This window comes from Leptopilina boulardi, unplaced genomic scaffold (genome assembly GCF_019393585.1).
Source record: "Leptopilina boulardi isolate dan_hultmark-lab unplaced genomic scaffold, ZJU_Lbou_2.1 LbouV2_386, whole genome shotgun sequence".
NCBI classification, from domain to species: domain Eukaryota; kingdom Metazoa; phylum Arthropoda; class Insecta; order Hymenoptera; family Figitidae; genus Leptopilina; species Leptopilina boulardi.
Genome location: NW_026137958.1, coordinates 1451413 through 1476965, shown reverse-complemented (window position 1 = coordinate 1476965; position 25553 = coordinate 1451413). Strand labels below are relative to the sequence as shown.

Below are 25553 nucleotides of genomic sequence, written 5' to 3'. Positions count from 1 at the left end.
TTTAATTGACTCAAGTAAAAATTATTTGTTAGAAATAAATATTTGATATTTTATTTTTGAAAAAGAAAATCTATATTTATCTGAATATCCTTCCTTTTGAAGGAAAAAAAATTATCTTTTTATTTTTCAAAACAAAAAATATAGAGGGGATTTAATATAAAAAAAATCCAACTAGAATACACGAAGAATAAATAAAAATGCTATACAAAATATTCCATGCCATTTGGGTTAATTTGTTTTATTTATTTTTTTTTTTGTTTTATATTTATGAGTGAAATAGAAAGTTGACCGATTTCGGAGTTTCATGAAATGTATTTATCTTAAACGATAATGTAATTTTCTGTTATTCGTAGTGAAAAACACGTTTACTGCTGGGGTTGCAATCTTTGAAGCGAAAGAAATAACGCTACCTAAACTCGCTTCGCGCAATATCTTGTTTCCAAGCTCTTAACTTTTCTCCCAAGTTTTGCAACGATGCTCTTTACTTATTCTTGACGGAGATCTGTACTCAGCAAAATGTTTGCTTGGAAATTTGGCTCGCTCAACCAAAATTTTTTATGATCATACTTCTTGTCGTTTAAGACTGAAATGCGCGCGGATATTTAACATATACACATGATTTCGAATATGTTTTACCTTTCTGAATAAAATTTTAAAATGCATTTTAATTAAATTTTTTAATTAATTTTTAAATAAAATATATAGAAATTTTATTCTTTACTTTTTAAATTTAATTTATTATTTATTTACTGTTTATTTAATGAAATTTTTTAATTACATAATTATATTTTTTAATTTTGAAAACGTGAACTACAATTTGAACTATAATTTTAAACAAGTTGATCTATAATTTTTAGCAAATTGAACTAATAATTTTAAAAACATGTACTATAGTTTTAACAATCTCTGCTATAATTTTAACACTGTCGACTATAATTTTCAACCATTGGATTTGGGATATTGTTATACATTAACTCGACAGTAAATTAACAATTAATCTCATTGTTCTAAATCGCGCCTCTCTAAAATATTTATTGTCTGGAATTACCGTTTAAATCTCAATAGTTAATTACGAAAAAAAAGAAATTAAAAATTATTGAAAAAAAATCGTTTGGTATCGAGTCTTTTCAACTTCACGTTTTATTAAAAAAAAACCGATAATAAATTTACGTATAAAATTGAATTCATAAAAAAACTGTATGAATAACAACGATATTAATTATTTCGTAAATTCACGAAATTTTTTTATTCTAAAATTTACATAACAAAGCAATTATTCGTGAATTTTATGAAACAATTATATCGATCTTTTAAATTCCAATAATAAACGCGTTTTTAAATTTTTTTTTTTTTTTGAAATACCTTTTTTGCCTAAATTACAATTTTTTTTAACATTATCGTTTGATATAACCAAAAGCGAAATGAAAATTTGGAAATAAAATTTTTTTAACTATGAAAGTAATATCTTATTACGTGACGTAATATAGCGTGACGTAAAGTACCTACTTAAGACGTATGTACTTGTAAAAATTGCTATACAGAGGTTGGCAAAAATCTATTTTTTTCTCTTTCCCCAACAGAAAATGAAAATAAATACCTCCTAGAAGTCATAAGCAAATTTCTACTTAAGCAGAAGGCACGCATTTTTGTGGAATGTAATATTTTGAAATACACACGAGTATATTTCTATTTCCATAATTCATATATGTATATATTAGAGTAGGAATTTATTTCTATAATATTTCTATAAACATCTCTCAATAAGACATTACTGAAATTTCCGGAATTTACTGTTAGTTTCGAAAAACATAAATTATTAAATTCATACACGTATTCATTCTGAATATTTAAATACCACATCTCTATAATATTATGTTGTAAAATATTGATGATCCCCAGAGAAAAATAAGTTAACTGAAATTAAGAATATATTTTTGGTTTTTAAGAATATTTTATACTTAAATTAAGTATATATTCTTATGTTAGGAATGATGTATACTGAATTTAAGTATAAAATATTACTAAATTAATAATATATACACTGAGAGAAACGATTGGTTGCAATTACCATTTTGTTAGTAAAAGTATTTTTGCTAATTTACATTAGTTACTGTTACCAATTCGTTAGTCAGCCTAACCACTCTCGAAATCTGAATTAGTAAAAATGTTTACTAATTTGAATTGGTGACTCACTTTTTGCATTAGAATTAATTAAATTTTACTAATTGTTAGTAAAAGTTACTAATAATTAGTAAAATTTTACTAATTGAGAAGCAAAAAGTGAGTCACTAATTCAAATTAGTAAACTTTTTTTACTAATTCCGATTTAGAGAGTATTTTGTTAGTAAAGTAACTAATTAAATAGTTATTCCAACAAACTAGTTAGCTAAGCCAACTAATAAAATAGTTATGCTAACCAATAAAAATAGTAACCATAATTAATAAATTAGCAGCAGTATAGTTTACTAACTAAAAATGGTAACTCCAACCAATCTTTTCTCTCAGTGTATTTCAAAATATTTTGTACCTGTGCAGAAAATTTGACCAGGCCCAGGTCGGGCTCAGACCAGGCATGACCGGGGCCAGATCTGGCAACCTGATCTGGGCCCGATCGAAGTGAAACAGGGAACCCGACCGGGGTCATGCCAATTTTCCCGATCTGGAATCATGGTCGGAACCCGACCAGGGCCATGGTAATTTGCTCGACTTTATAGTAATTGTAATTTTCAATAAATTATAATTATTTATCTCTAATTGATAAATAAAACAATAAAATTAATCAATACTATTTTATTTTATGAATCTGCATTTAAAAAAACACCTTATAAAATGAAAATGAAATAAAAGTTGAAAAAAATTGTTAGAATAATTGTTTCGTTTACTCTCTAAATCTGAATTAGTAAAAATGTTTACTAATTTAAATTAGTGACTCACTTTTTGCTTATGAATTAGTAAAATTTTAGTAATTATTAGTAACTTTTACTAATAATTAGTAAAATTTAAGAGAGACTCACTTTTTGCTTTAGAATTAGTTAAATTTTACTAATTGTTAGTAAAAGTTACTAATAATTAATAAAATTTTACTAATTGAGAAGCAAAATGTGAGTCACTAATTCAAATTAGTAAACTTTTTTTACTAATTCCGATTTAGAGAGTATTTTGTTAGTAAAGTATAGTTTATTAACTAAAAATGGTAACACCAACCAATCTTTTCTCTCAGTGTATTTAAAAATATTTTGTACTTAAATTAAGTTTATATTCTTAAAAATGCGCCAAGAATATATTCTTAATTCAAGAAAATTTACTTCAAGCTAGTAAAATTTTCTTGGTAGAAGATAATATTTAATTATCAAATACAGACAAATAAATTGGTTTTCTTGATTCAATGCAATTTTTTTATTATTATTGGAGGGTAATTTAAACATTTATTGATTCACTTAACGATTGAAGAAATGAGTATAGTCCCTTGGTATATAACGTTTATTGAAAATTGAAGTCTTTCATCTGAAAATTGTCGATATTCTTTTGACTATAAGTTTGTTGATCATTCAAGTGTGAGGATGTGTGTGGATCATGTACTTATCGTTCTCGGCCAGACCTTATAAATCCCCTCTTAAAAACTACATTCTCCATTATATATAGAATGTGCGGAAATCATTGTTCACAAAGTGTATTTATTTTTACAAAAAGTAATTTCTTTTTTTCAAAAAAAACAAATTTTGTTTTAGTTTACTATATTACAATAATAATAATAATTTGTATTATATTCGAATGTTTGGAAAATTCTTTTTTTTACCACGATTTCCATTGGAATCCATTTCCAATTTATCGAGCAGTAAATTCTAAAGTTTGAAGCCTCTTGATGTAATTAAAGTTTATTAGAGTGATGATTACGTGTGAGCTTCATCGTTTATGTATAGAACCATAAATACGATATGAGGTTAGCACCTGCTTAACTACTCTTTGTGTCTGTTACATTCTGGTCAGGCATGCAGAGCAATAATTATACCACACTTATCGTTTAACTTGCGTGACCTTAAATTTTGGTTGTGATTAATCGAGTATACACTGTAATTTGCAGTTGAATGTTTCAAGTATTTTGAACATTCTTAATTTTAAAAGTTTTCATAAAAAGAAATTGATTCTAATTAATACATTATTATTTTGTATATATATTTTTTTTATTATTTTAGTTATTTTTAATTATTTGTATTCGTCGCAAATTAAGAATATATTTAAACACTGAAAAGTGTATAATTTTTTTGATGTCATTATTTCCGAGTATATTAAGGGATGTAACACACTGGTTGTCTTGTTCAGTTATGAAAAATGTCATGTTGAATTCACTAGGAATGCAAAAGTTGGATTTTAGCCAAAGGCGTCATTCCAATTTGATTAAAGTAACTCTAGAAAAACAATACATCCCCTATGTAGAAAATTTTTGCTTCTCTCATCATTTTTTGAAAAATTATTATTTTTTAATTAATTTAATTAATTATTTTTCTTTATATTATAAAAAGAGAAATTAAATTAATTTTAAAAATTAGTTTATTAATTCGTTTAGTTAGTTTATTTATTTATTAATTTATTTATTTAGTCAAACTCTATTGTCTGAAAATAGTTCACTTACATTGATTTTGAAAATGAAGAGGAAACTTTTAAAGTTTGTCATAATTAGTTATAAAAATATGCTGTAGATAGTGAAGTATCTTCATAAAAAAAAAGTTGGAAATTTTTTGTCCTGAATTTGAGGGAAAAGTTGTTACAAAACCTCTTGTGAAAATATTCCTCTTTAATAAAAACGAGTATGTACTTTGGCAATGGAAAAAGCAAAGCTACTGTTTGTCATTTTAATCTCACAAAACTGTAAAAAAAAATTCTATTTGATTTCCTAAATATTTTTTTAAAACAAATTTTTATCAACATTTTGTTATTTTATTGTAATTTGAAATTTTCATTAATATTTTTTTTGTAATTTTAATTTACATTTTTAATTGTAATTTATTTTTTTTTATAATTTCTTTTGTAATTATAAAATTCTATTAATAATAAGTTATGTAATAATAATTTGTAAATTTTCACTAATAAGGTTAATTGTCAGACAAATATTTGATGAATTTGACGAAAATAGAGTTTATAATATGCGCATTCATTTTTGAGATATATTTAAATTTAGAGAGCAAATTTAACGTTTCGTTCACAAATATTTTTCTTAGTTTTTTAGAGTGCTTTCGTTGCATAAGAAAAAAAAATAAATTGAAAAATTCATTGTAGCGAGTTTATTTGATTGGAATTAATTCAAATTAATATTATAATGATAAAGTTATTTGGAAAAAGTTTCTTTTAGCTTCTTTGATTATTGAATTTTTTTTTTATTAATGCATTATAATTTTGTAAGATATTATTATTATTTTTAAATTACTCTATATAATATCAAATAATTAATTAATTATCTTTGATATTGTGAAATTCATAATAAATGTTAATTAATTGTCTTGTTTAAACTTGAAATCGCTAAAAAAGTTTTTCACCGAATTACTATTTAAATAACTGCTGTTATAATTATTAATGAGGTGTTTGACTCTATGACCATTTCTGAAATGAAATATTACTTGTAGACACGCTTAGCACTCAAGTTTATTAATTTTCGTGAAACGTGATAAATGAAGGTTAATAAGATTAAAAAAAAAGGTTACAATAATCAGAATATTTAAAAATAATAAATATCGTTTCGAATATTTTAATTTTTAATATAAAAATAATTTTTAAAAATAATAATTTCAATGAAAATTTTTAATTACAATAAACTTTTGGATTACAAATTAATTTTTTTAAGTTCCAAAATGAGAGGAATTCTTCACTTATTTGAATATTGAAATATTTTATATATTTAATTCTTGACTTACTTTTTTGTCACAAAAAATTTGACTTTGACTAATATTTGTGTTATGTGAAAAGTTTTTCTATTCAACTTGCTGAATTGCCCTCTGGGATCAGAATTCACACGTCTTTTCAGCCTTTGGATTATTCAAACAAAAGTTTAAGGTGAAATTGAGACGAGAATCGATTTATCATTAAATCTTTTGATCCGCGCTTTTCAGAATATATTCCTCAATTTTTTTTTTCGATTTCTCAAAATTCTCTGTATATCAGCTTCTTAATTTAAATATAAAAAAAATTTTGTTTGCAAATTTTTTGTAAACACATTTTCATGTTTTTAATTAATTTACAATTCTACATTTTTCTTCTCCTTTTTAATTAAAATTGATTAACTTTCTTCGACTGTAATTAAAACAAAAAAAATACAAAAGTTAACAAAATGTCGCGGGTTCGTTAGAATTGTTAGTTGGAAAAGTAAGAATTGTTCAATTTAATAAAACTGCCTTTGCAAGATTACAACAAACAATGTAAAAGTTTTAATCTTAAAATGTTTAACTTCTAAATTAGTTGCCGCTGTATCCATCCAAATCAACACGCAAAAATTGTCCTGAATAGATATGAGCTAAAGTTTGCGTGATAATTTTGTTGAAAGTTGTAAGTTAATTTGCAACCCGAATGAACAGAATATTTACTTTTTATTGACTTTATGAAAGATTCATTCTGGAAACTTCATTTCTATGTCGTCGAGTATTCCGCGGTTTCATTCTCTTTGTCAAAAAGATGGAAGAAATAATGTAATAGGAAATTGTGTCTGTCAGAACCATTAACCTCACATTCGTCATATAGTTGTTCTTCTTTTTTTTTATTTTATATATTAAAATTCCATACATAGAAGAGAGGAATTCTATTAGAGTGCATTGTTTCTTTGTATATTTTCAAATGTAAAAATTATATTCAATTGCAGACGGAGAAAAATATTTGGTTTTTTAGAAATTTTTTTTTATTTCTGTGTAAGCAAACTTAGTTGGTTTTTATCATTATTTTTATTGTCTTTATTTAAAAAAATTTAATTTCAAACTTTTTATGAATTAATGTTGACACAATCAAAAATATTTTTGGAATTAAAAAAGTTACACAAATATCAATAAAATGTTTTATTTTTAAAGGAAAAATAACAGAAAATATTTTTTAAAAATAAATTTAAATAATTTCTGAAATAGAGCTATTTACATATTCGTACATTAATAAGTTTATTAATGAGAGTTGAAAATATATAATTATGAAACTTTTTCAATTTAGCGAGTTTTATTAATAATGCAGATGCAAATTAAATCCAAATATTGCAAATTATAAAAGTTTCCTTAATTATTTATGTGTTTGACAAACCGACAATGAATCAATAAATTAGAATTTTTTTTTTTAATTTTTAATCCAATGTAATAAAAATTACATTAATAATTATTTTTCTTATTAACCGGCACTTCTTATCTATAATACCCTTTACTGAATAAATAAAGAAATGATAAATTAAATATATCACTTTTAATTTTTATATTTTATTTTTATTTTACTGGAAAACTTTACTTTAAATTAAAATAATACAATTATTTTAATTAATTCTTTTACTGTCGTCAGAGTTGAGAAATTTAATTTTCTCATTACTTAATTAAAATTAGTATCTAAAATGTAATTCATTTAATGTTCATTTAAAAGTCATATTTACTTTATCATTTACATATTTTATAATCTTAACATAAATATTATTATTATAAAATTTAAATTAGTTGTATTTTATTTGGGTATTAAAAAAATGAGAGAAGCAAAATATATCATTTTTATATTTCTATCGATTTCAATAAGATGTAATTATATATAAACTAGAAACGAAATGCAATAAACGTGAGATTGCAAGATAAATTTGTCTTGTCAGAACAAAAAAATATGGAAAAAATTACGTTCTTCAAAAGTACCACTACAAGTTAAATAAGAAGCTTCTGGCTTACGGGAAAACATTCGCTCTTAACGATTATACGATTTCAAATTGAATCTGTTCTAAAACGTTATTGCGCTAGGATGTTAAAACCACAATAACACAGAAAAAGCATTTCATACTTTTTTTTTTTTAATATGAAAATTTTGATTAAAGATCTTGTGCACTTTGAAAAGAAATAATTTAAACTTATTTCTACTATATATATATGAAAGGATAGGAAAAAATTACGAGAAAATGAAAACAATTCAAGGTGTTCATTTCAATCTAAAATTCTAAATAAATTATTAAATGTATTAAAAAAATGAATTTTATATTCTGATATACTTATATAGTTTTGCCATAAAAATTATTGATTAAAATAATTAAGGAATTTCTTTCTTAAGACTAAGAAATTTTGCACGTCTGAGTAAACTCTAATCTACTTAGGTGGTATACGTTCGTTAATTAACAATCTAAAGTCCTAAAATTCAATTATCTATTTAATGAATTATTTTTAATTTCTAAATAATTTCTATAATAATAATTTTATATTACATAATATCCTTATTTGAATAGAAATTGTTTTTGCCAAAATCAAACTTCGTCTTAGGATTTTCTTGTATCAATTTTTGTGCTCAAATCTTGGACTTATTTTGTAATCCTCTTATATATTTCACTTCTTTTATATGGAGAGTAAAGTGAATCGAATTCTTCAATTTTCATCCATAGTATTCTAAAATGAAAAGAGTATTCAATCTTCCAAGTTAGGGTGTTAAAAAAATAAAAACATTTATAAGCATTCTTATCTGATATTGCATTTAATACAATTTCCATTTGAAAATTTATATAAGAAAATAAAATTTTTTTTGACAATATAATGAAATTCTTTTCACATACAAAATTTTGTATTTACTGTTTTTGACTTTCAAAAATTCAGTTCAATCCATCAAGTATTTTAAAAGAAAACATGCATAGAATATTTAAATGTAGAATCATGTGACCTAACATGTCACATATCCTTAAGAAAGAATGTATCCAATTTTATTTTCAAATAGAAGGCAAGATATGTGACGCGTCGCGAAGAAAGGGACCTTAGAAGCAAACGAATTATAGGTTATGTTTATGACAAGTTTTACCTTGATTCAAAGTTTCTTTTCGTTTCTGTAACATCAAAATCAATTTTTATGTATTTTCACTTCAAAATATAACCTATAATTTTTTGCTTTTAAGGTCTCTTTCTTTTATTAGCAAAATTGAAGTGTATTTATATTATTTTTTCAAATATTTCGAAAAAACAATAATTTATCATTAAAGTTATATTTTCAAATATATATATACGAGATTGAAGATTATATCTGTTTTGTTGGAAAAGTATATAGGGTACAGGGAAAGACATCAAGATTTACATATGGAGATACATTTATGACTGGTATTACGTAAAATACGTGTTTCTTTAAAGCTCTATATGACATTTTATGGCGTTCTGGATAAAATCTTTTTTTTATCGTCGTGTTTCATAAATGCTCTTTTGAAAAACTTGAACACAACTTATGATGCTCATTGAGTTTGTTGATTCTTCTTGTTTAATTGAATAGAATTTCATATATATATATTTAGTTTTAAAGTGCAAACTTGGCTTGTGTATTTCATCAAAATTCATATATATCTATATATATATGCTTATGAAACTCGTTTAGAGTATAAAGAGTTATGATTATGACTGTTGGGAGTCATAAAGAAGGGTTTCGACTGTGACATTCAAATTTACCCTCGCATATTCATAAAGAGTACATTATACTTGACTGTAACATTTAAAATTCTATTTCGCTAATGGTATCTTAAATACTTGAAAACATTTTGAGTGTATATATATATATACACAACAAAAATAAATGACGAGCGATAGTAAAAAAATTTGCAGTATTTTTGGGAATTGATCATTTTTTTTGTGTCGAAGATTGGAAAATTTTTGTTCGAGTAGAGAATACAGAAAAACTAAATTACACTAAAAAATGTATATTCTAAATTTAAGAATATCTTTGCGTCTATTTAAGAATATTTCCCAATGCATTTTATTTTTAATAAAATTAGAATATAATATTAAAATAAGAAACAATTGTTAAATTAACCCTTTTGTTCCCATGGGACATATATGTCCCACCTACAAAAACCTCAATAACTCTCAACAAAATTAATATTTCTAAGTCTGCTTTGAGGCATTTTCTTCAGGAGGAATAGTGCTTTCAAAATTTCTAGACCAGATGATGTCTAAAAATTTCTATTGTTAAAAAAAATATATAAATAAATATTAAAAATGACCAATTTTTAAAATCTTTCAGATTCGCCTGAAATTTGTTACTCGGAGGTTTTCGGGGTCGCTGATTACGAATCCAATGATAGTTTTTCAAAATTCAAAATGGCGGATCCAATATGGCGGACGACTTTTGGAAATTCTAATGCAATTCGCTTGAAACTCGTTACTCGGGGGTTTTTGGGGTCGCTGATTACGAATCTGAAGGCAGATTTTTAAAATTTTCATAATTCAAAATGGTGGATTCAACATGGCATAAAAAATTAAAAAAATTGACTTAATTCGTTTTAATCTTGCTTCTCAAGGGTTTTTGGGGTTACTAATTATGAATCTGGAGTCAGATTTTTGAAATTTCTAAAAACTCAAAGATGGATCCAATATGGTGGACGAATTTAAAAAAAAAACCCAAAAACCCTCGAGAAGCGAGTTTGAAACGAATTGGGTCAATTTTTTAAATTTTATCCGCCATGTTGAATCCGCCATTTTGATTTATGAAAATTTTAAAAATCTGCCTTCAGATTCGTAATCAGCGACCCCGAAAACCTCCGAGTAACCAGTTGGAAGCGAATTGCATTAGATTTTCCAAAAGTCGTCCGCCATATTGGATCCGCCATTTTGAATTTTTGAAAACGGATACCGGATTCGTAATCAGCGACCCCAAAAACCCCCAAGTAACGAGTTGCAAGCGAATTGCATTGGATTTTCCAAAAGTCGTCCGCCATATTGGATCCGCCATTTTGAATTTTCAAAAACTAACACCGGATTCGTCATTAGCGACCCCAAAAACACCAGAGTAGCCATTTTCGAGCGGATTTATTCACTTTTAAAAAAATTGTCCGCCATGTTGTATCTGCCATTTTGAATTTTAAAATTTTGAAAAATCTGACCTCAAATTCGTCATTAGCGACCCGAAAAACTATAAGAACAATTTTAAGGCAGCTTTGCTGAATTTACGCAATGCAATTTCCATTATAACTACTAGCGCTGATTTTAAGACTCATCTTAAAATAAGATTTTCTTTTTACTGTGAATATTATATTCTAATTTTATTTTATTAAGAATAAAATGCATGGGAAATATTCTTGAATAGGCGCCAAGGAGATATTCTTAAAATTAGAATATAATTTTTTCATTGTAAATAGAATGTAAAGATTTGCTGATTCAATAAAAAAGAAAAGAAACGAAGATATAAAACAATGTTTCAGTATGGAGAAAAATGTTAACGGCTTGTAATCGAGATTTAAGGTTCCACATAAAAAAAAAGTTTATTGTACTTTAACAACGGAGGTTTAACTTAACGTTTACAAGTTTATAGTTATCATTAAACTTCGATTTGCGTGTTGAGAAGTAAAACATTTCAAATTTGTTTTCTTTTATTTTATACTCTAGGGTAAATTTGTAAATATTTTTTATTTTTTTTTTTTCTGTAAAATTAGATGAATAGGATCATTTTCTGAAATGTGGAGAATATATACATGAACGATTAATATTTGTGTAAAAGGAAAGATTTTTCAAATGTTATGTCTTTCCAGCGCATTTGTTATCACTCCGTGAACTGTTATATAGAAAGTTTGTAGACTTCTGAGTCAGTGTTCTGGAAATTTGAGATAGATTTTTTGCTCTATAATTTTCTTTGGTTCATTAATTTAGTTTATAACTTATAGTATTAATAAACAAGGTTATATCTTTATATGCTATAATTGTAAACTAAAATAATGAAAAATTAAATAGAAAATAAAAGAATAAATTTTTCTTTGCAATTTCTTATTTTTCATTGATTTGAAATCTGATACATATAGAAGGCTCGTGGAAGTAAATTACACTTGGGAAATCTGTTTGGCTTATTTATAAATAATAAAAAAAAAAAATCATATTTGGAAAGGTGATTCTAAATTTACAAGTAATCTTTGTTATCATTTATATGCATTACATATATCGCGAAGTGTAGATTATTTTGTGTTACTTGAAATTGAACTTTGAAAACGAATTGAAGATATCTCTTCAGTGTCGAATTGCAATACGAAGAGATGGCTCGATATTCCATTAGTTGGGTTTGAATTGTAGGATTGAGAGGGGGTGGTTTTGAAATTCGAGTATTTTCGGTCTCGTTGGCACAATCGAAAATTCAAAGTATCGCAGGCATCGTAAAATCTGCGATGGACCACATGATTTTCAATAAGATTTTTTTTTTCTCTCTTACTATCTAAATAAACGAGATTTCATTCTCTCTTTTGTTTATATTCCCAAAAGAATTTTAATTTATTTTGAAGATTATATTTAATCTACATTATTTTGCAATAATATTTTTATAATATTACAGAATCTTTTTTTTATGAGTTAAATGAAAGTGAAAAATAAAATTTACTATTGCGTGTTATTTATGTATTATATACAAAGTTTACAATTTTTTTTTTTAAGAGAAGTGTACATTTTTTGATGTACGGATGTGGTGAACAAATTTTTGCTTTGATAAAATCCCTATTTTACTTGGAGTGTAAATATGTATGCATATATATATAAAACAGTGTGTTTTTATTCAAACATCACTTGTATTCATGCAGGAATGTCTGGCGTACGTGAGCGCTCGTTTTTTCTTTTCTTTTTTTTTTTTTTTTTTGTTTCACCAAGCTTAAGCAATAAAAGAATGGTTATATTCATGTGAAATCGTCCATAAAATAGAAAAAGGAGTAGTGAACCATTAAATGCGACACATTTAAGAAACATTCCCGAGCCTTATAAATGCAAAATCTCAAATCTTCAGTTCTTTATAAGAATACTGATATTTTTTTTCAATTGGTCCGTAAGGCCTTCGGAGATAGTAGAAGATACGCACATGACATTGGAAAAAATTTGCATTCAAATCGAAGCCACTCCCAATGCTATACTGAAAAACCACTCTCTTTTGTTCAATAAGATTCCATCCTTCTTTGTACATTCGACTTATTTTGAAATTTTTTTTTTCTGAAAAGAAATTTTTCTCCTTTTTTATATTTTGTAGATGAATTTTTTTTCTATTTTTAAATTATACCCACTTTTTTTTTGGAATTTTTACATTTTCGTTTTATTTTTATGATTGAGAAAATTTCAGCAAGTTAAAATGCCATTCACTGTTTCACAAATATGTTGTTGATTCAGTCATTAAGCTTTGAAATTTGTTTGCAATAGTAGAAACTTCTCTCTATCAAAAGGGTATCTTCGTTGAAAACTCATGTTAATTAATGCACATTCAGAGTTTGAGTTAAACGCTTGTTTATACATGCAATGTGGGTAGTCTACTGTCTAACATTTACTGGCGAGCTAATTAATAGAAATTCTACTGTCAAGTTTAGCAAAATCCGTCCAGTTACAGTCGCCAACAAAATTATAGTAATATAGACTAGTAGATTATTTAGAAAAAGAATTTTTAGTTTTCAATAGTAAAATTTATTTTCTATACAATTCTTTGAAAAAAGAATAATTTTATTTTCTTACAATTTCAAAAAAAAAAATTTTATCTTGTATAATAAAGTTTTTGAAGTGAAAATAAATTTTACATTAGTTTGTTTTCTTATTAGTAATAAATCTTACTTACACGTTTTAATAAGGAAATCGATCTTACTTAATTTCTTAATTATAATTTACTAATAATGAGATTTATTGCACTTTAGTGAGAAACATTATTATCAAAAATTCATTTTCCATTATATTAAGAAATAATATATGAATGATGTAAAAATATAAATAACTAGTTTAACTAAATATGTAATTTTTTTTTTATGATTAAATCTGAAAAAAATAGCAATTTAAAAGAATCCCTTTACTAGACTTTTTAAATGAAAATTATGTTTTAATGAAACTTTGTTTCAAAGGATCAGGACATGAAGAGTAAAACTTTTCACTGAAGCGCACAGTTGTTTTTCTTCAGTATTTAACATTTATTATATATAAGTATGAAAAACTTTTTAATCGATTTAACGGATACGAAAAAGAGTAGTTCTTTTTTTTAAATAATAGAAAATCTCGAGACCGGTATGTTTTCATCTAAAACATGAATTATGTACTCATATATGTTTATTCATTTATAGTAGGTATCATTAGCATATCATGACCCACTGAATTCATGTGGCTTTTCTAAAGGATTATTTGCTTCCGCTTGTCTTTGTTTTACACAGATTTCCGCCCAGTTCATTCTTTTTGTTTGTTTGCTTTTTTTTTAGCAAAAAGTTATGTTTAGAGGGACTTTTAAGACTATTTCACATACGAAGGACATTTTAATGAAATTTTTGCTGATATAGACTTTTATAAGAAGTTACGCTCAGCGAACATTTGCATTTGAAATTTTACGATTATCATAAACAAGTTGCTGAGAATTTTATTTTCCTACTGTCATCGCGTTTGAATTTGAGGCAATGGTAAAATTTTTTTTCCCAGTAGGTTAACGACATTCTATTGTAAAAAATAAAATTGATTTTAGAAAAATTAGATTTTAAATATGAATTTTGAATATTAGAATTTTTTGTTCGTAAAAAGGATTGAAATTGTGAAACAAAAGATTATTATCTAGATTCGCCAAAAGAGTATTTGCGCCTTGATCCTGGGTACCACAAGACTCGTTAAGGTGAAGCTTAAATCATGAGAAGGGAAGTTTCGCGAACGGAAGCCACAACAATGCGGTTTTTCAAAGTCTACCATCAGGCTTTGTTATTTTTCTAAATATATAAACTTTTATTTTTTTTTTTTTTTGTCTTCTTTTTTTTCTTTTTAAACAATAAAAACCATTCATCTATAAAATGAAGTTCCTATAGTTTCAATTTTCCATATAAATGGATTCAAATGAGAAAACAATCAAGTTATAACATTGAAAAAGAAATCTTTCAAATCTATTCACAATGACCTATTTTTTCTCACTCCAAGAAAGACGCGACTGTGTTCTATAAAGAAATTGAACATTTATTATATCGTGTTGAAATTTTTTCATTTACAATTGCATTTTGTTTTTCTTAGTGTTTTCTTTTATATGAATTAAGTAATTATATTTTTTTTTCTACTAATTTCAATCTCATTTTTAATTATATCATTTTTTTTTGTCTCATGATTATAATTTTATTTTTCTAATTCCTAATTACTTTTTTAATTACAATTTGTTTTTTAATTGCAAATTTTTTTCCTCATTAAAAGTCTCGATTAAAAAAAAAAAAAACTTGTTTTTTGTCTTCTATTTTAATTAAATTTTTGTTTCAATTATCTTTTTGATTTTAATTATAATATTAATTATGAATGATTGGAAAATTATTTGTGAAATTTTGTGAATTATGAATATAATTTTTGAAGTATGTGAAATCTTTGACGGGAATATTAAATTATCAAAAATGAATTAACTTTGGATTTTAAACAATGTCTTTATTTGAAAGCGTTAATTTATTTATAAAAAAAAAAAAAGTGAATTGAATTTCGTATAGGAATATAAATAATTTTAATATGGCAAAAGTGTCTGTTGGTACGATATTAGCTCATTATTTTGAACGAGTTGAAAATGCCTTTTATTGAAAATTCTCTCTTAAAACTCCCTCTCAAGCTTCTAGACAAAGCGTCGATATAGTTTTGTTAGAAACTCTGAGAAAATATAAGGAGTGCGGATACTCTTTCGTCTAATGAAACGACCAGGTATAAAAGGGTTCTTGATTACTCTATACTTCAAGCAATAACGAGAATTTCTTAGAAAGCAACACTCTTAATCTTTAGAAACTTCTGGATATAAAACACTTTTCCTTTTACCAGCAAAACAGAGATACAATGCATGACAAAAAAAAAAGCTTCAGTTTCTTCACTTTGGCAAAGATAGATTTTTTTTATCATGCAATGGATTCTTTTTTTTTTTTATCTTGCATTAGTTTTCTGAGCGTGCAATAGTTTTCTTTTATCTTTATAATAGTTTTCTTATCTTCAAATAGTTTTCTTTCTTTTTTTTTTACTTTATAATACAAGTGTTTCTACTCTTTCTATTTTTCTTTATTATCCTCTTCTCTTCTTTTTTTTTTTATTTCTCTCTTTTAAGACACGAATATACTTTTATATTCTCCAACAAAAATTCTATATAATCTCTCGAATATGTAAAAATATTTTATAATGAATTGAATAAGAGCTACTTGACTTTTTTTTTCCTCTATGTATATAAATTCAATGAAAAATAAAAGAATCGAAAATTTGTATGAACTAGAAAAAGCAATGAGATTTATTTTTATATATATACAAATAAAAAGTCAAGTGAGAGAGATGTGCGTATAATGATGATTTCATTCCCTGTGAATACTCATTAGCACAGATTTTAATGAACTAAAGTATCGCTTTGAATGCACAAAGTAAACTTCATATATACAAACTCGTAATATAATTCAAAGATATCTTCAATTACGTATGATAAAATGTTGATATTATGTACATTTTTTTTTTGAATTTTTATATTTCACTTCTTCATATTATATATATATAAAAATGAGATGTGGATTATATGTTTGTCAAATTAATTCGTGCTAGAAAATAAATTATAATTAGTTTCTGTGGAAAAAAATTTTTATAACCGAAAATAACTTTATTAAACGTGAAAAATATAAATGAGAAGAATATACTTGTCAATAATGAGAATTAAATAATAAATGAAAAATTATATTATGAGGAATAATAGCATTATAACTTTTTTTGTTTGAGAAACTTCACATGATTTAAGCTGTCACAATATACAAAGCTTGGTGTGAAGGGATATACCTTGAATATATGCCAGCATGTGTGCTTTAATAATATTGATTCACGTGCATACTGAGCAATCTGTTGCCAATATTTCGTCCCATCAATATGAAGATAACATCGTGAAACTGAAGTGACATAATTGTTAACAAACAGAAACCTCTTGTTAACAAAAGTCTGTGTTTCGATCGATTTCATTTACATATTATATGGTTAATATTGTAGAAATATTATTAATTTTAATGTCAAAATCTGCATCAAAATTAGAATCTATACAGAAAACTTGTAATAGGAAAAAATATCTTTCGAATTTTTGATTTAAAAAAAAAAAAACTTTTGAATTTTTCGTTAATTATTCATTTATTCTGGTATATTAATAGTGTATTTCAATGATAAATAGTAAATGAATAAGTATTTCTTTTTAGAAGAAGAAAATTGGTATTTATTCAATTCTAATGAATATATTTTATTCTAAGATATTTACATCATTCGAATAATGCTTGTTCTGATTTACGCTCTGCCAATCGCAGAAGCATGTCCTCCATGGTATTATCTATATATGTTGAATTCAGTCGATCATGTGAAATCCTCGAGTCTTGATGCACATGTTTTAGGCTGATGTTGCTGTTTTAGGCAATCAATTTTAGATTATGTACATGCGGTTTTCCTGTTTATATACACTGTTAAAAACATTATTTAGTTCAAATAATCGGTTACTTGGCTATTATTAAATAAATATTTATTTGAAGCAGATAATTTTTATTTGAATCAAATATTAATTCAATTTGAGTCAATAATTTCTGTATTAAAAATCAATAATTTTTGATTAACTTAATTAATAATTATTTGATACAAAAAAATAATTTTTTGAAGCAAAAACATAATTATTTGTGGCAAAAAAAAAAAATTATTTAACAAAAAAAAATATTATTTGATACAAAAAAAAACTGACCGAAAAAAAATATTTATTTGATAATAGTAATTAATTGATAATAGTCATAAGTAACCGATTATTTCAATCAAATAAATTTTTCGAAATTCCTTTTTGTGTAGTTATAAATTCAGAACAAATTTTTGGACATTTTTTTTTTTATGAATGAATGACAATTTAGTACCTAAAGTTGGTATTAAATTAATACCTTTCGTTTTACAGTGTTATTTGGCTATATGAGAGAAATAAATCTTTTTCTTTGAATCGCGATGTAATAATTATATACTTATATAATGATTATGAAGTTCTATTTTCACTAACGCATCTTTAATGATGGTTAATGCTTTATTCTTGTGAAGGATTTTATCTTCTTCCGACATGAGTGCACATTCTCATGAAAAGCCACAAACTAATTACAGAGAACATATAAGCCATTTGTTACACCAAGTTTACCATTCCAAGTCCACACACAAACCTGTCACCCTAAAGTCATAGTTGTCATTGGCAACATGGGGACACGCGCGTTGTGTTTACCAAATAGTATATTTATGTGCATTCTTATCTTTATTTTGTTCAGTCGTTATTTCTCGTATATAATATTTGTTTTTTTTTTGCTTTCCCAATCAAAAATTTACTAATGGCGCAGTACTCGTGCAGTACTGGCAAATACTGGCGCAGTACTGGCACCCAGTATTGGCGCCAGAGTTTGCGTAACTTTGGGATGATAACATTTTACCAGTATTGGCTACCAGAGTTGGCACCAGTACACTGTAAAAAAATTAGGGAGTTAACGTTACTGGGAGTTAAATTTTTCGAGTTAAAAATCAACTCAAAAAAGGAGTTAATAATTAAATTAACTCTTTAAAACCAACTCCCTATAGGTATAAAATTAACTCGAAAAGCATTAACTCCCTTCGTTTTAACTCCAAAAGGGTGGGACTTTTATAGCATCCCCTAGGGAGTTGAAATTCAACTCCTTTTTTTACAGTGTACTGATAGCCACTGCTGGTTCAGTACTGACCGAGTACTGGCAGTTTTGTAATTTATTATATACGAAAAGAAATCTTTAACTGTAACAAAGATAAGTTTCACTCCAGGTAATACTTTTTTGGTATACTTAGGAAAAAGTGTCTGAAATTTTTAGTGACCCAACACAAATTAAATATTAATTAAATTAGTCAACTAACTAATTAATATTTTATTATATAAAATCGAAAACACAAAGAATTTTAATTCCTTCTTATAATATATATTGCAAATTATTATTTTAAAAAATCAAAAAATAAATATAAAAATATGTTTATTATAAAACCAAAGTTTTTATAATATATAAAAACTGTTCAGTAAAAATAAAAATGTTTATAAAATAATTATAATTTATATAATTATTGAATTAACTATTTAATTATTTTATTATTCACTTTAATTTATTAATTATTATATCAAATATAAATAAATTAACATTGAATTCAATTCAATTAACATAAAACAAAATTAGTTTACAAATTAACTCATCACAAATATAATGATTTAATAAATAATTAATTACTAAATTCCTGAAATTAGGTAATTATTAAAAAAATTATCTAAATTATCTTCTATTATATTAAGTTAACAAATTTCGAAAAACGACACCGACCCCGTGACCTCGACACCGTCCTTGAAAAATCTATTTTCAATTATTTTCAAATAAATCAAAATACTTTGCATATATGCTTTTAGAAAGCCGTACAAACTATTTTTATGTAACATCTTTTTTCAATTTTATGATAAATTTTATACAATATTAATAAGATATTAATTTAAAACATAAATTATAAATATAATATACATAAACTACAATAAGTAAACAACAATAAGTACAATTTTAACCGAGCGAGCGTTAGCGAGCGAGGAATACATCGCTAGTTTATAATATAAATTTAATTTAAAAACTTAAATACAATCGCAAGTAAAATTGCACAAATGTTATATTATCAATAATATAAAATATATAATTAACCTTTCTTAATAGAAATTATAAAAAAATAGTTAAACCTACAAACTTATATATTTCAATGGTCAATAAAATTATTGTAATTTGTTTATATATGTTATTCTTGAGTTTTTTTTACCAAATAGAAACAAATTACAATAATTTTATTGACCATTGAAATATATAAGTTTGTAGGTTTAACTATTTTTTTATAATTTCTATTAAGAAAGGTTAATTATATATTTTATATTATTGATAATATAACATTTGTGCAATTTTACTTGCGATTGTATTTAAGTTTTTAAATTAAATTTATATTATAAATTTTATTTTAAAAAATATTAATTTTTTATAAACAAATTTATTTATTTTTAGTTTGATCGTTTAAAATTTTTTTTGGTTTATTGCTTATCTGAAAACAAAAAGAAAATCTTGCAAAATGTTTTAGACTTGGTCTCAGGAAACTTTTTGTTTAAATAATTTTACCCACAGAAAAGCAAAATAAAGTACATTTTAATTTTGAAAAATAAAATCAAGTTGAAAAAATTTTGATGAACAAAATATTTAAACAAAAAGATTCATCGGGTTCACTCTAGAACTTTTTGTAAACTAGTGTTAATCAGAAAGAAAATCTATTTGAGCCAGTACTGGCTCAATATCGGCTCAGTACAGTACAGACTGTCCAGCCTCGGCACCCAATACTGAACCAGTACTGCGCCAGTAGTCAACTCTGGTATAATACTGAAATTTTTGGTTGGGTACTGATTAGATTTAGTTTTAACAGATACCGGTTCGTTACACTGAAAAAAGGGTTTGGTATTAACAACCAAACGTTTGGTTGGTATTTAAGCAACCAAAATTTTTTTGTTGAATCAACAAAATTTTAATTGTCTCAATCAAAATTTGTTTGACACAACCAAAATTAGAAAAAAATGATTTTTGTTGTCCTAACTAAAGTTTGATTGGGACAACCAGTAGTACTGGCTCAATATCGGCTCAGTACTGGTTTGCCAGTACTGGGAGGTTGGTACTGCACCAGTACTGATACAATGAAAATACCAGTACTGGTTCAGTACAGACTGCCCAGCCTCGGCACCCAATACTGAACCAGTACTGCGCCAGTAGTCAACTCTGGTATAAAACTGAAATTTTTGGTTGAGTTTCAATTAAATTACAGTTCATATGACTGATAAATCTTTGCTTTAATCTCAAATAATAAAAAATATAATAAATTTTTATGTTTAGAGAAGAGAATTTTTTTTTTTTAAACTTTGTAGATATTTTAAATTTTGCCTATATGTATTTTTGATATTTGTAAAAATACTTATGTAAAATTTAATAATCAGATTATTTTTGAGAATAAGATACATTTTGAAAATATATTTTATTTCGTGCGAGCAAATATCCTGTTAATGAACAAAGGTGCATGTGTGTGTACTTTGTAATTCTCGTTGAATTTTAAATTCATATACAAGCAGACTTAGAAAATTGTCTTCGTAATTATTCTCGACTTTGTGAAAAGATACACACTTAACTGACGAACTTGAGTTTCTTCAAGCTAACACACCACTATCAGCAAATGCATATTATCTGTACATATTATACTCTTGATAACTTTAATTAAACTTATCGAATATTTTTCCGTTATATACATATATATAAAATAGGGTAGTGTTGACAATTTTGTACATTATATATCGAAAAATTGAATGTTTGGTAAGAAAATATTTACCGTTATTTCCCCGTTTTTTTTATCTCCTGCGATTTCTTCTGTATTTTAAAATACAGCGTTTTATACTTTATTTTTAATTCGAAAAAAAAATATTCCATTATTTATTAAATTTTGAAAATATTTATATTAGTCATCCTACAAATATCGATGAAAATTTAGATCCAGAAGAAAGGATTTTATATTTACAGTTTGTTAAAACAAGGACTCGACTGGTACTGCATGTTTGTTTTTTATTGCCTTTTTATTTTTATTTTTTTTTTTTTGTCTTCGAGACAATTCACTGCAGTGAAACTTTATGTTACTCGCGGTTGCACTGTTCTCGATTATTTTTCTTTTATTTGTATTCCCCACATTTTTTTCTTCTTTTTAGAAACAATTATGTTCTTTTGCTATTCTCTACCAATGAACTCATTCAATATATATACACACATCAAAAAGATAAAGATATTTCATTTTTTTGTAGTCGATGTTCATACATTGTCAATAATTCTGATAAATTAATTAGCGAAGGCAAAGGTTTTGTTTGTGGGTTGTTTTTTTTTCGTTCGCGAATAATATTTTGTACACGTAAAAATAGAAGAAAAAATTTATTTTTCTTAATTGTCTAAACTTTTTTTAAATACAAAAAAAATTAGGATTAAAATAAGGCCAAAAACGTTAATTATTTCTGTTTTGATTAGTAAGAGATGCCAGAGATTCTCCGATAATTGTAATCTGATCTATAATATTTTGAACTTGCTAATCTAATATACTAATAATTAGTTTGATATTTATTTTAGGAAAATAGAAATAAATATTCTCAAAATTTAATTCATATCAGTCTAAATTATATTTTTCGAATGTCAATTTTATCATAACAATAAATTTAAAAAAAATAATATTAAAAACAGTTTCAGAAAAAAAGTTTTTTATGATTTTTTAAATCAATTACATTTTTTTAAATTGGATTTTCTCATCATTATTTGTAAGTAATAATGATGACATACAAAATCCATTTTGAAATTATTATTATTAAAAAGATTTATGAAAATAAATTGTAAAATGTTTTACTATTTTCCTTGATAAAGGTATTTTCATCGCTTCACTTGGTTGGCTCGTAGCGGTTTAAAATTACTTGAATCTGCCTGACAGGTGACTGACTTGAATTACTTAGTAAAAAGCGTATTAAAAATGTTCTTCATGATAGAAAAAAAAAATATATATATACGTAACACTATTTTTTTTTCTATTTATCATTGTGAATTTTATTTTTATAATTTCTCTTCTATTTTGTCAATGCAAAATAAGAATTTTTTAAATATCCGAGTTAAGGTGAATTTTATTTTTAACAATGATAAATTCAATAGCTACAAGTTAATTAAATGTCCGAGAATGACAGTCAATATCTGCGCGGCATTGAAACTAGATCAAAGCTAGAGAAGATAAATAACTTGTATATATAGAGAACAAATAATTAATCAGAAGGAAATGAAAAATTTGGAAACTGGAATTTTCTTTGTTTTTATATCTGATTTATCATGATAAATAATTATAAGAAATTTATTTAATTGAACAAAAACAAGATATTTAATTATTTTGTTAATTATAAATTTATTATGAGGAAAATGAGTTTTTTTTATAAATTTAATAGGTAATATTTCGGGAATATTTATAATACTTTAGAAATGTTACTGTAATATTTCATATGGAATATTTCCAATATTTCAGTGGAATATTAATGAAATATTTCATAAGGAATATTTCCAATATTTGAGTGGAATATTAATGAAATATTTCGTCAGAAATATTCCCAATATTCCAGGAATATTAATGAAATATTTCGTAAGGAGTATTCCCAATATTTGAGTGGAATATTAATGAAATATTTCGTATGGAATATTCCCAATATTTCAATGGAATATTAATGAAATATTTCGTAAGGAATATTTCCAATATTCCAGGAATATTAATGAAATATTTCGTATGGAATATTCCCAATATTTCAATGGAATATTAATTAAATATTTCGTAAGAAATATTCCCAATAATTTCAATGGAATATTAATGAAATATTTCGTAAGGAATATTCCCAATATTTCAATGGAATGTTAATGAAATATTTAGTAAGGAATATTCCCAATATTTTAGTGGAATATTAATGAAATATTTCGTAAGAAATATTCCCAATATTTCAGTAGAATGTTAATAAAATATTTCGTAATAAATATTCCCAATATTCCAGGAATATTAATGAACTATTTCGTAAGGAATATTCCCAATATTTCAATGGAATGTTAATGAAATATTTCGTAAGGAATATTCCCAATATTTCAGTGGAATGTTAATAAAATATTTCGTAAGAAATATTCCCAATATTTTTGGAATATTAATGAAATATTTCGTAAGAAATATTCCCAATATTTTTGGAATATTAATGAAATATTTCGTAAGGAATATTCCGAATATTTCAGTGGAATATTTTAAGAAACATTAAAAGATTTTCTATAATATAATATTCCTGGAATATTTTTAAATTTACTGTTAAAATATTCCATATAGGGTCGTCTATCAGGAATGTTCATTTTATTACTTATATATATTCAAAGTAACCAAGGTGTATATAAAGTGAAAGTTTCGATTTTGTGCACCAGATGCTTTAGTTAAACTTCGTTATGTGGTAACTGTCCAGGACAGTTGCACAATAATTGCGTATCATTGTTGTCAATTTTCAGTTCGTACAGATGTTCAAATGACTTTCAAGTACCTACTCTACGAATCTCTATCTCTCTCTCTCAAAATTCACATGTCCTCACTGTATAATCTCCCGGGTAATTTGCGAGGTATTTCATATAAATATATATCTCTTGTAGTTGAACAGGAAATCCAATAAGTTTGTAGTACATGTATGAGTACTTGTTAAACCTTGGAATTTCAGTTTCAAAAGAATTTCCTAAACACGCTTGCATTATTTCTCAACTGCAATATGCAGAGTGCTTTTAGTTTTAAAGTATGCAAATCAAACATATTAATAAATATAATAATATTTTATTAAAATATTTTATTATATTAATAAATATATACCTATATTTTATTAAAATATTGTATTGTATTAATGTAACATGTTTTCTGTGGTAGAAAAAAATTAATTGAATTCGTCTTAAAAATTCGTTGAGCTGATTTTTCTGTAAAATTCTTTTTCAGCAGATAATTCACTTGAGAGTCGAAGTGTAAAATTTATGAAATGGCTTTTAAATCATTTTCCATGGTAAAAGTGAGTGGAAAACTGTGTCGATTTGACTGTTCCGAGCAATCCATTTTCAATATCAATTTGATATTAAGTCAGTGTGATTAATCTGTGTGATAATTTTAAATGGGTAATAAATGGATAAAAATAACTGAAGTGAAAATAATTCTCTTTTTCTCGCGCTTACACATAGTCATTTTCAGTTTCACTTTTTTTTTTTTTATTTAACATTGAAATTTGATATTCCTGTATACATATATTATAAGGGAAAATAAGTTTGCGTTTTTTCGAAACATATTATTCGTACAGAAAGAAACAATTTTAACCTTCGACATTGGTTGTCACGAAAAGGGGTATAATTATCACTTGCACAAATACAACTGGCTTTAATAATGATGACCTACATAGATATTTGAATTACCATTGGTCCAACAATGCTTCTTAATGCAAAAAAATTGCCATGTCTAACTTCAATTTCACTCTTACTTTTAGTTTTTCAATTTAAATGTCGTCGTCACGTCGTCTGCGAAAAACAATGTTAGACAATTAAAAAAAGGTGGCATGTCTTGAAAAAAAATATATATATGCGGAAAAAATTTACCTAGAACGTATTCACTAGAAATAGTTTTAACTTTCACTTGTAGATATATTTAGAAAAATATTTAGCAATTTTAGCTGTTCCAAGTATGATTCTTTTCTTTGCGTGTGTCAATTTTTTCCTTAATAATAATATTTGTATTGCCTTTTTTTAGTAGTACAATTATTTATATTATTATTATTTTTATGATTGTTATTATTTTTATATTATT

At 25.1% G+C, this 25553-nt stretch overlaps 1 protein-coding gene and 1 long non-coding RNA gene across 3 annotated transcripts in view; both read right to left on the bottom strand.

Annotated features, from left to right (window-relative positions):
• Window positions 1-25553, bottom strand: part of LOC127288439 (metabotropic glutamate receptor 2) — an 83733-nt gene that overhangs the window by 31862 nt on the left and 26318 nt on the right. The window lies entirely within an intron of this gene.
• On the bottom strand, window positions 4658-6712 carry LOC127288440 (uncharacterized). The gene is made up of 3 exons (XR_007844043.1): window positions 6573-6712; window positions 5907-6282; window positions 4658-4864 (listed from the first exon to the last, which is right to left on the bottom strand). It is a non-coding gene; the product is annotated as an uncharacterized LOC127288440 (long non-coding RNA).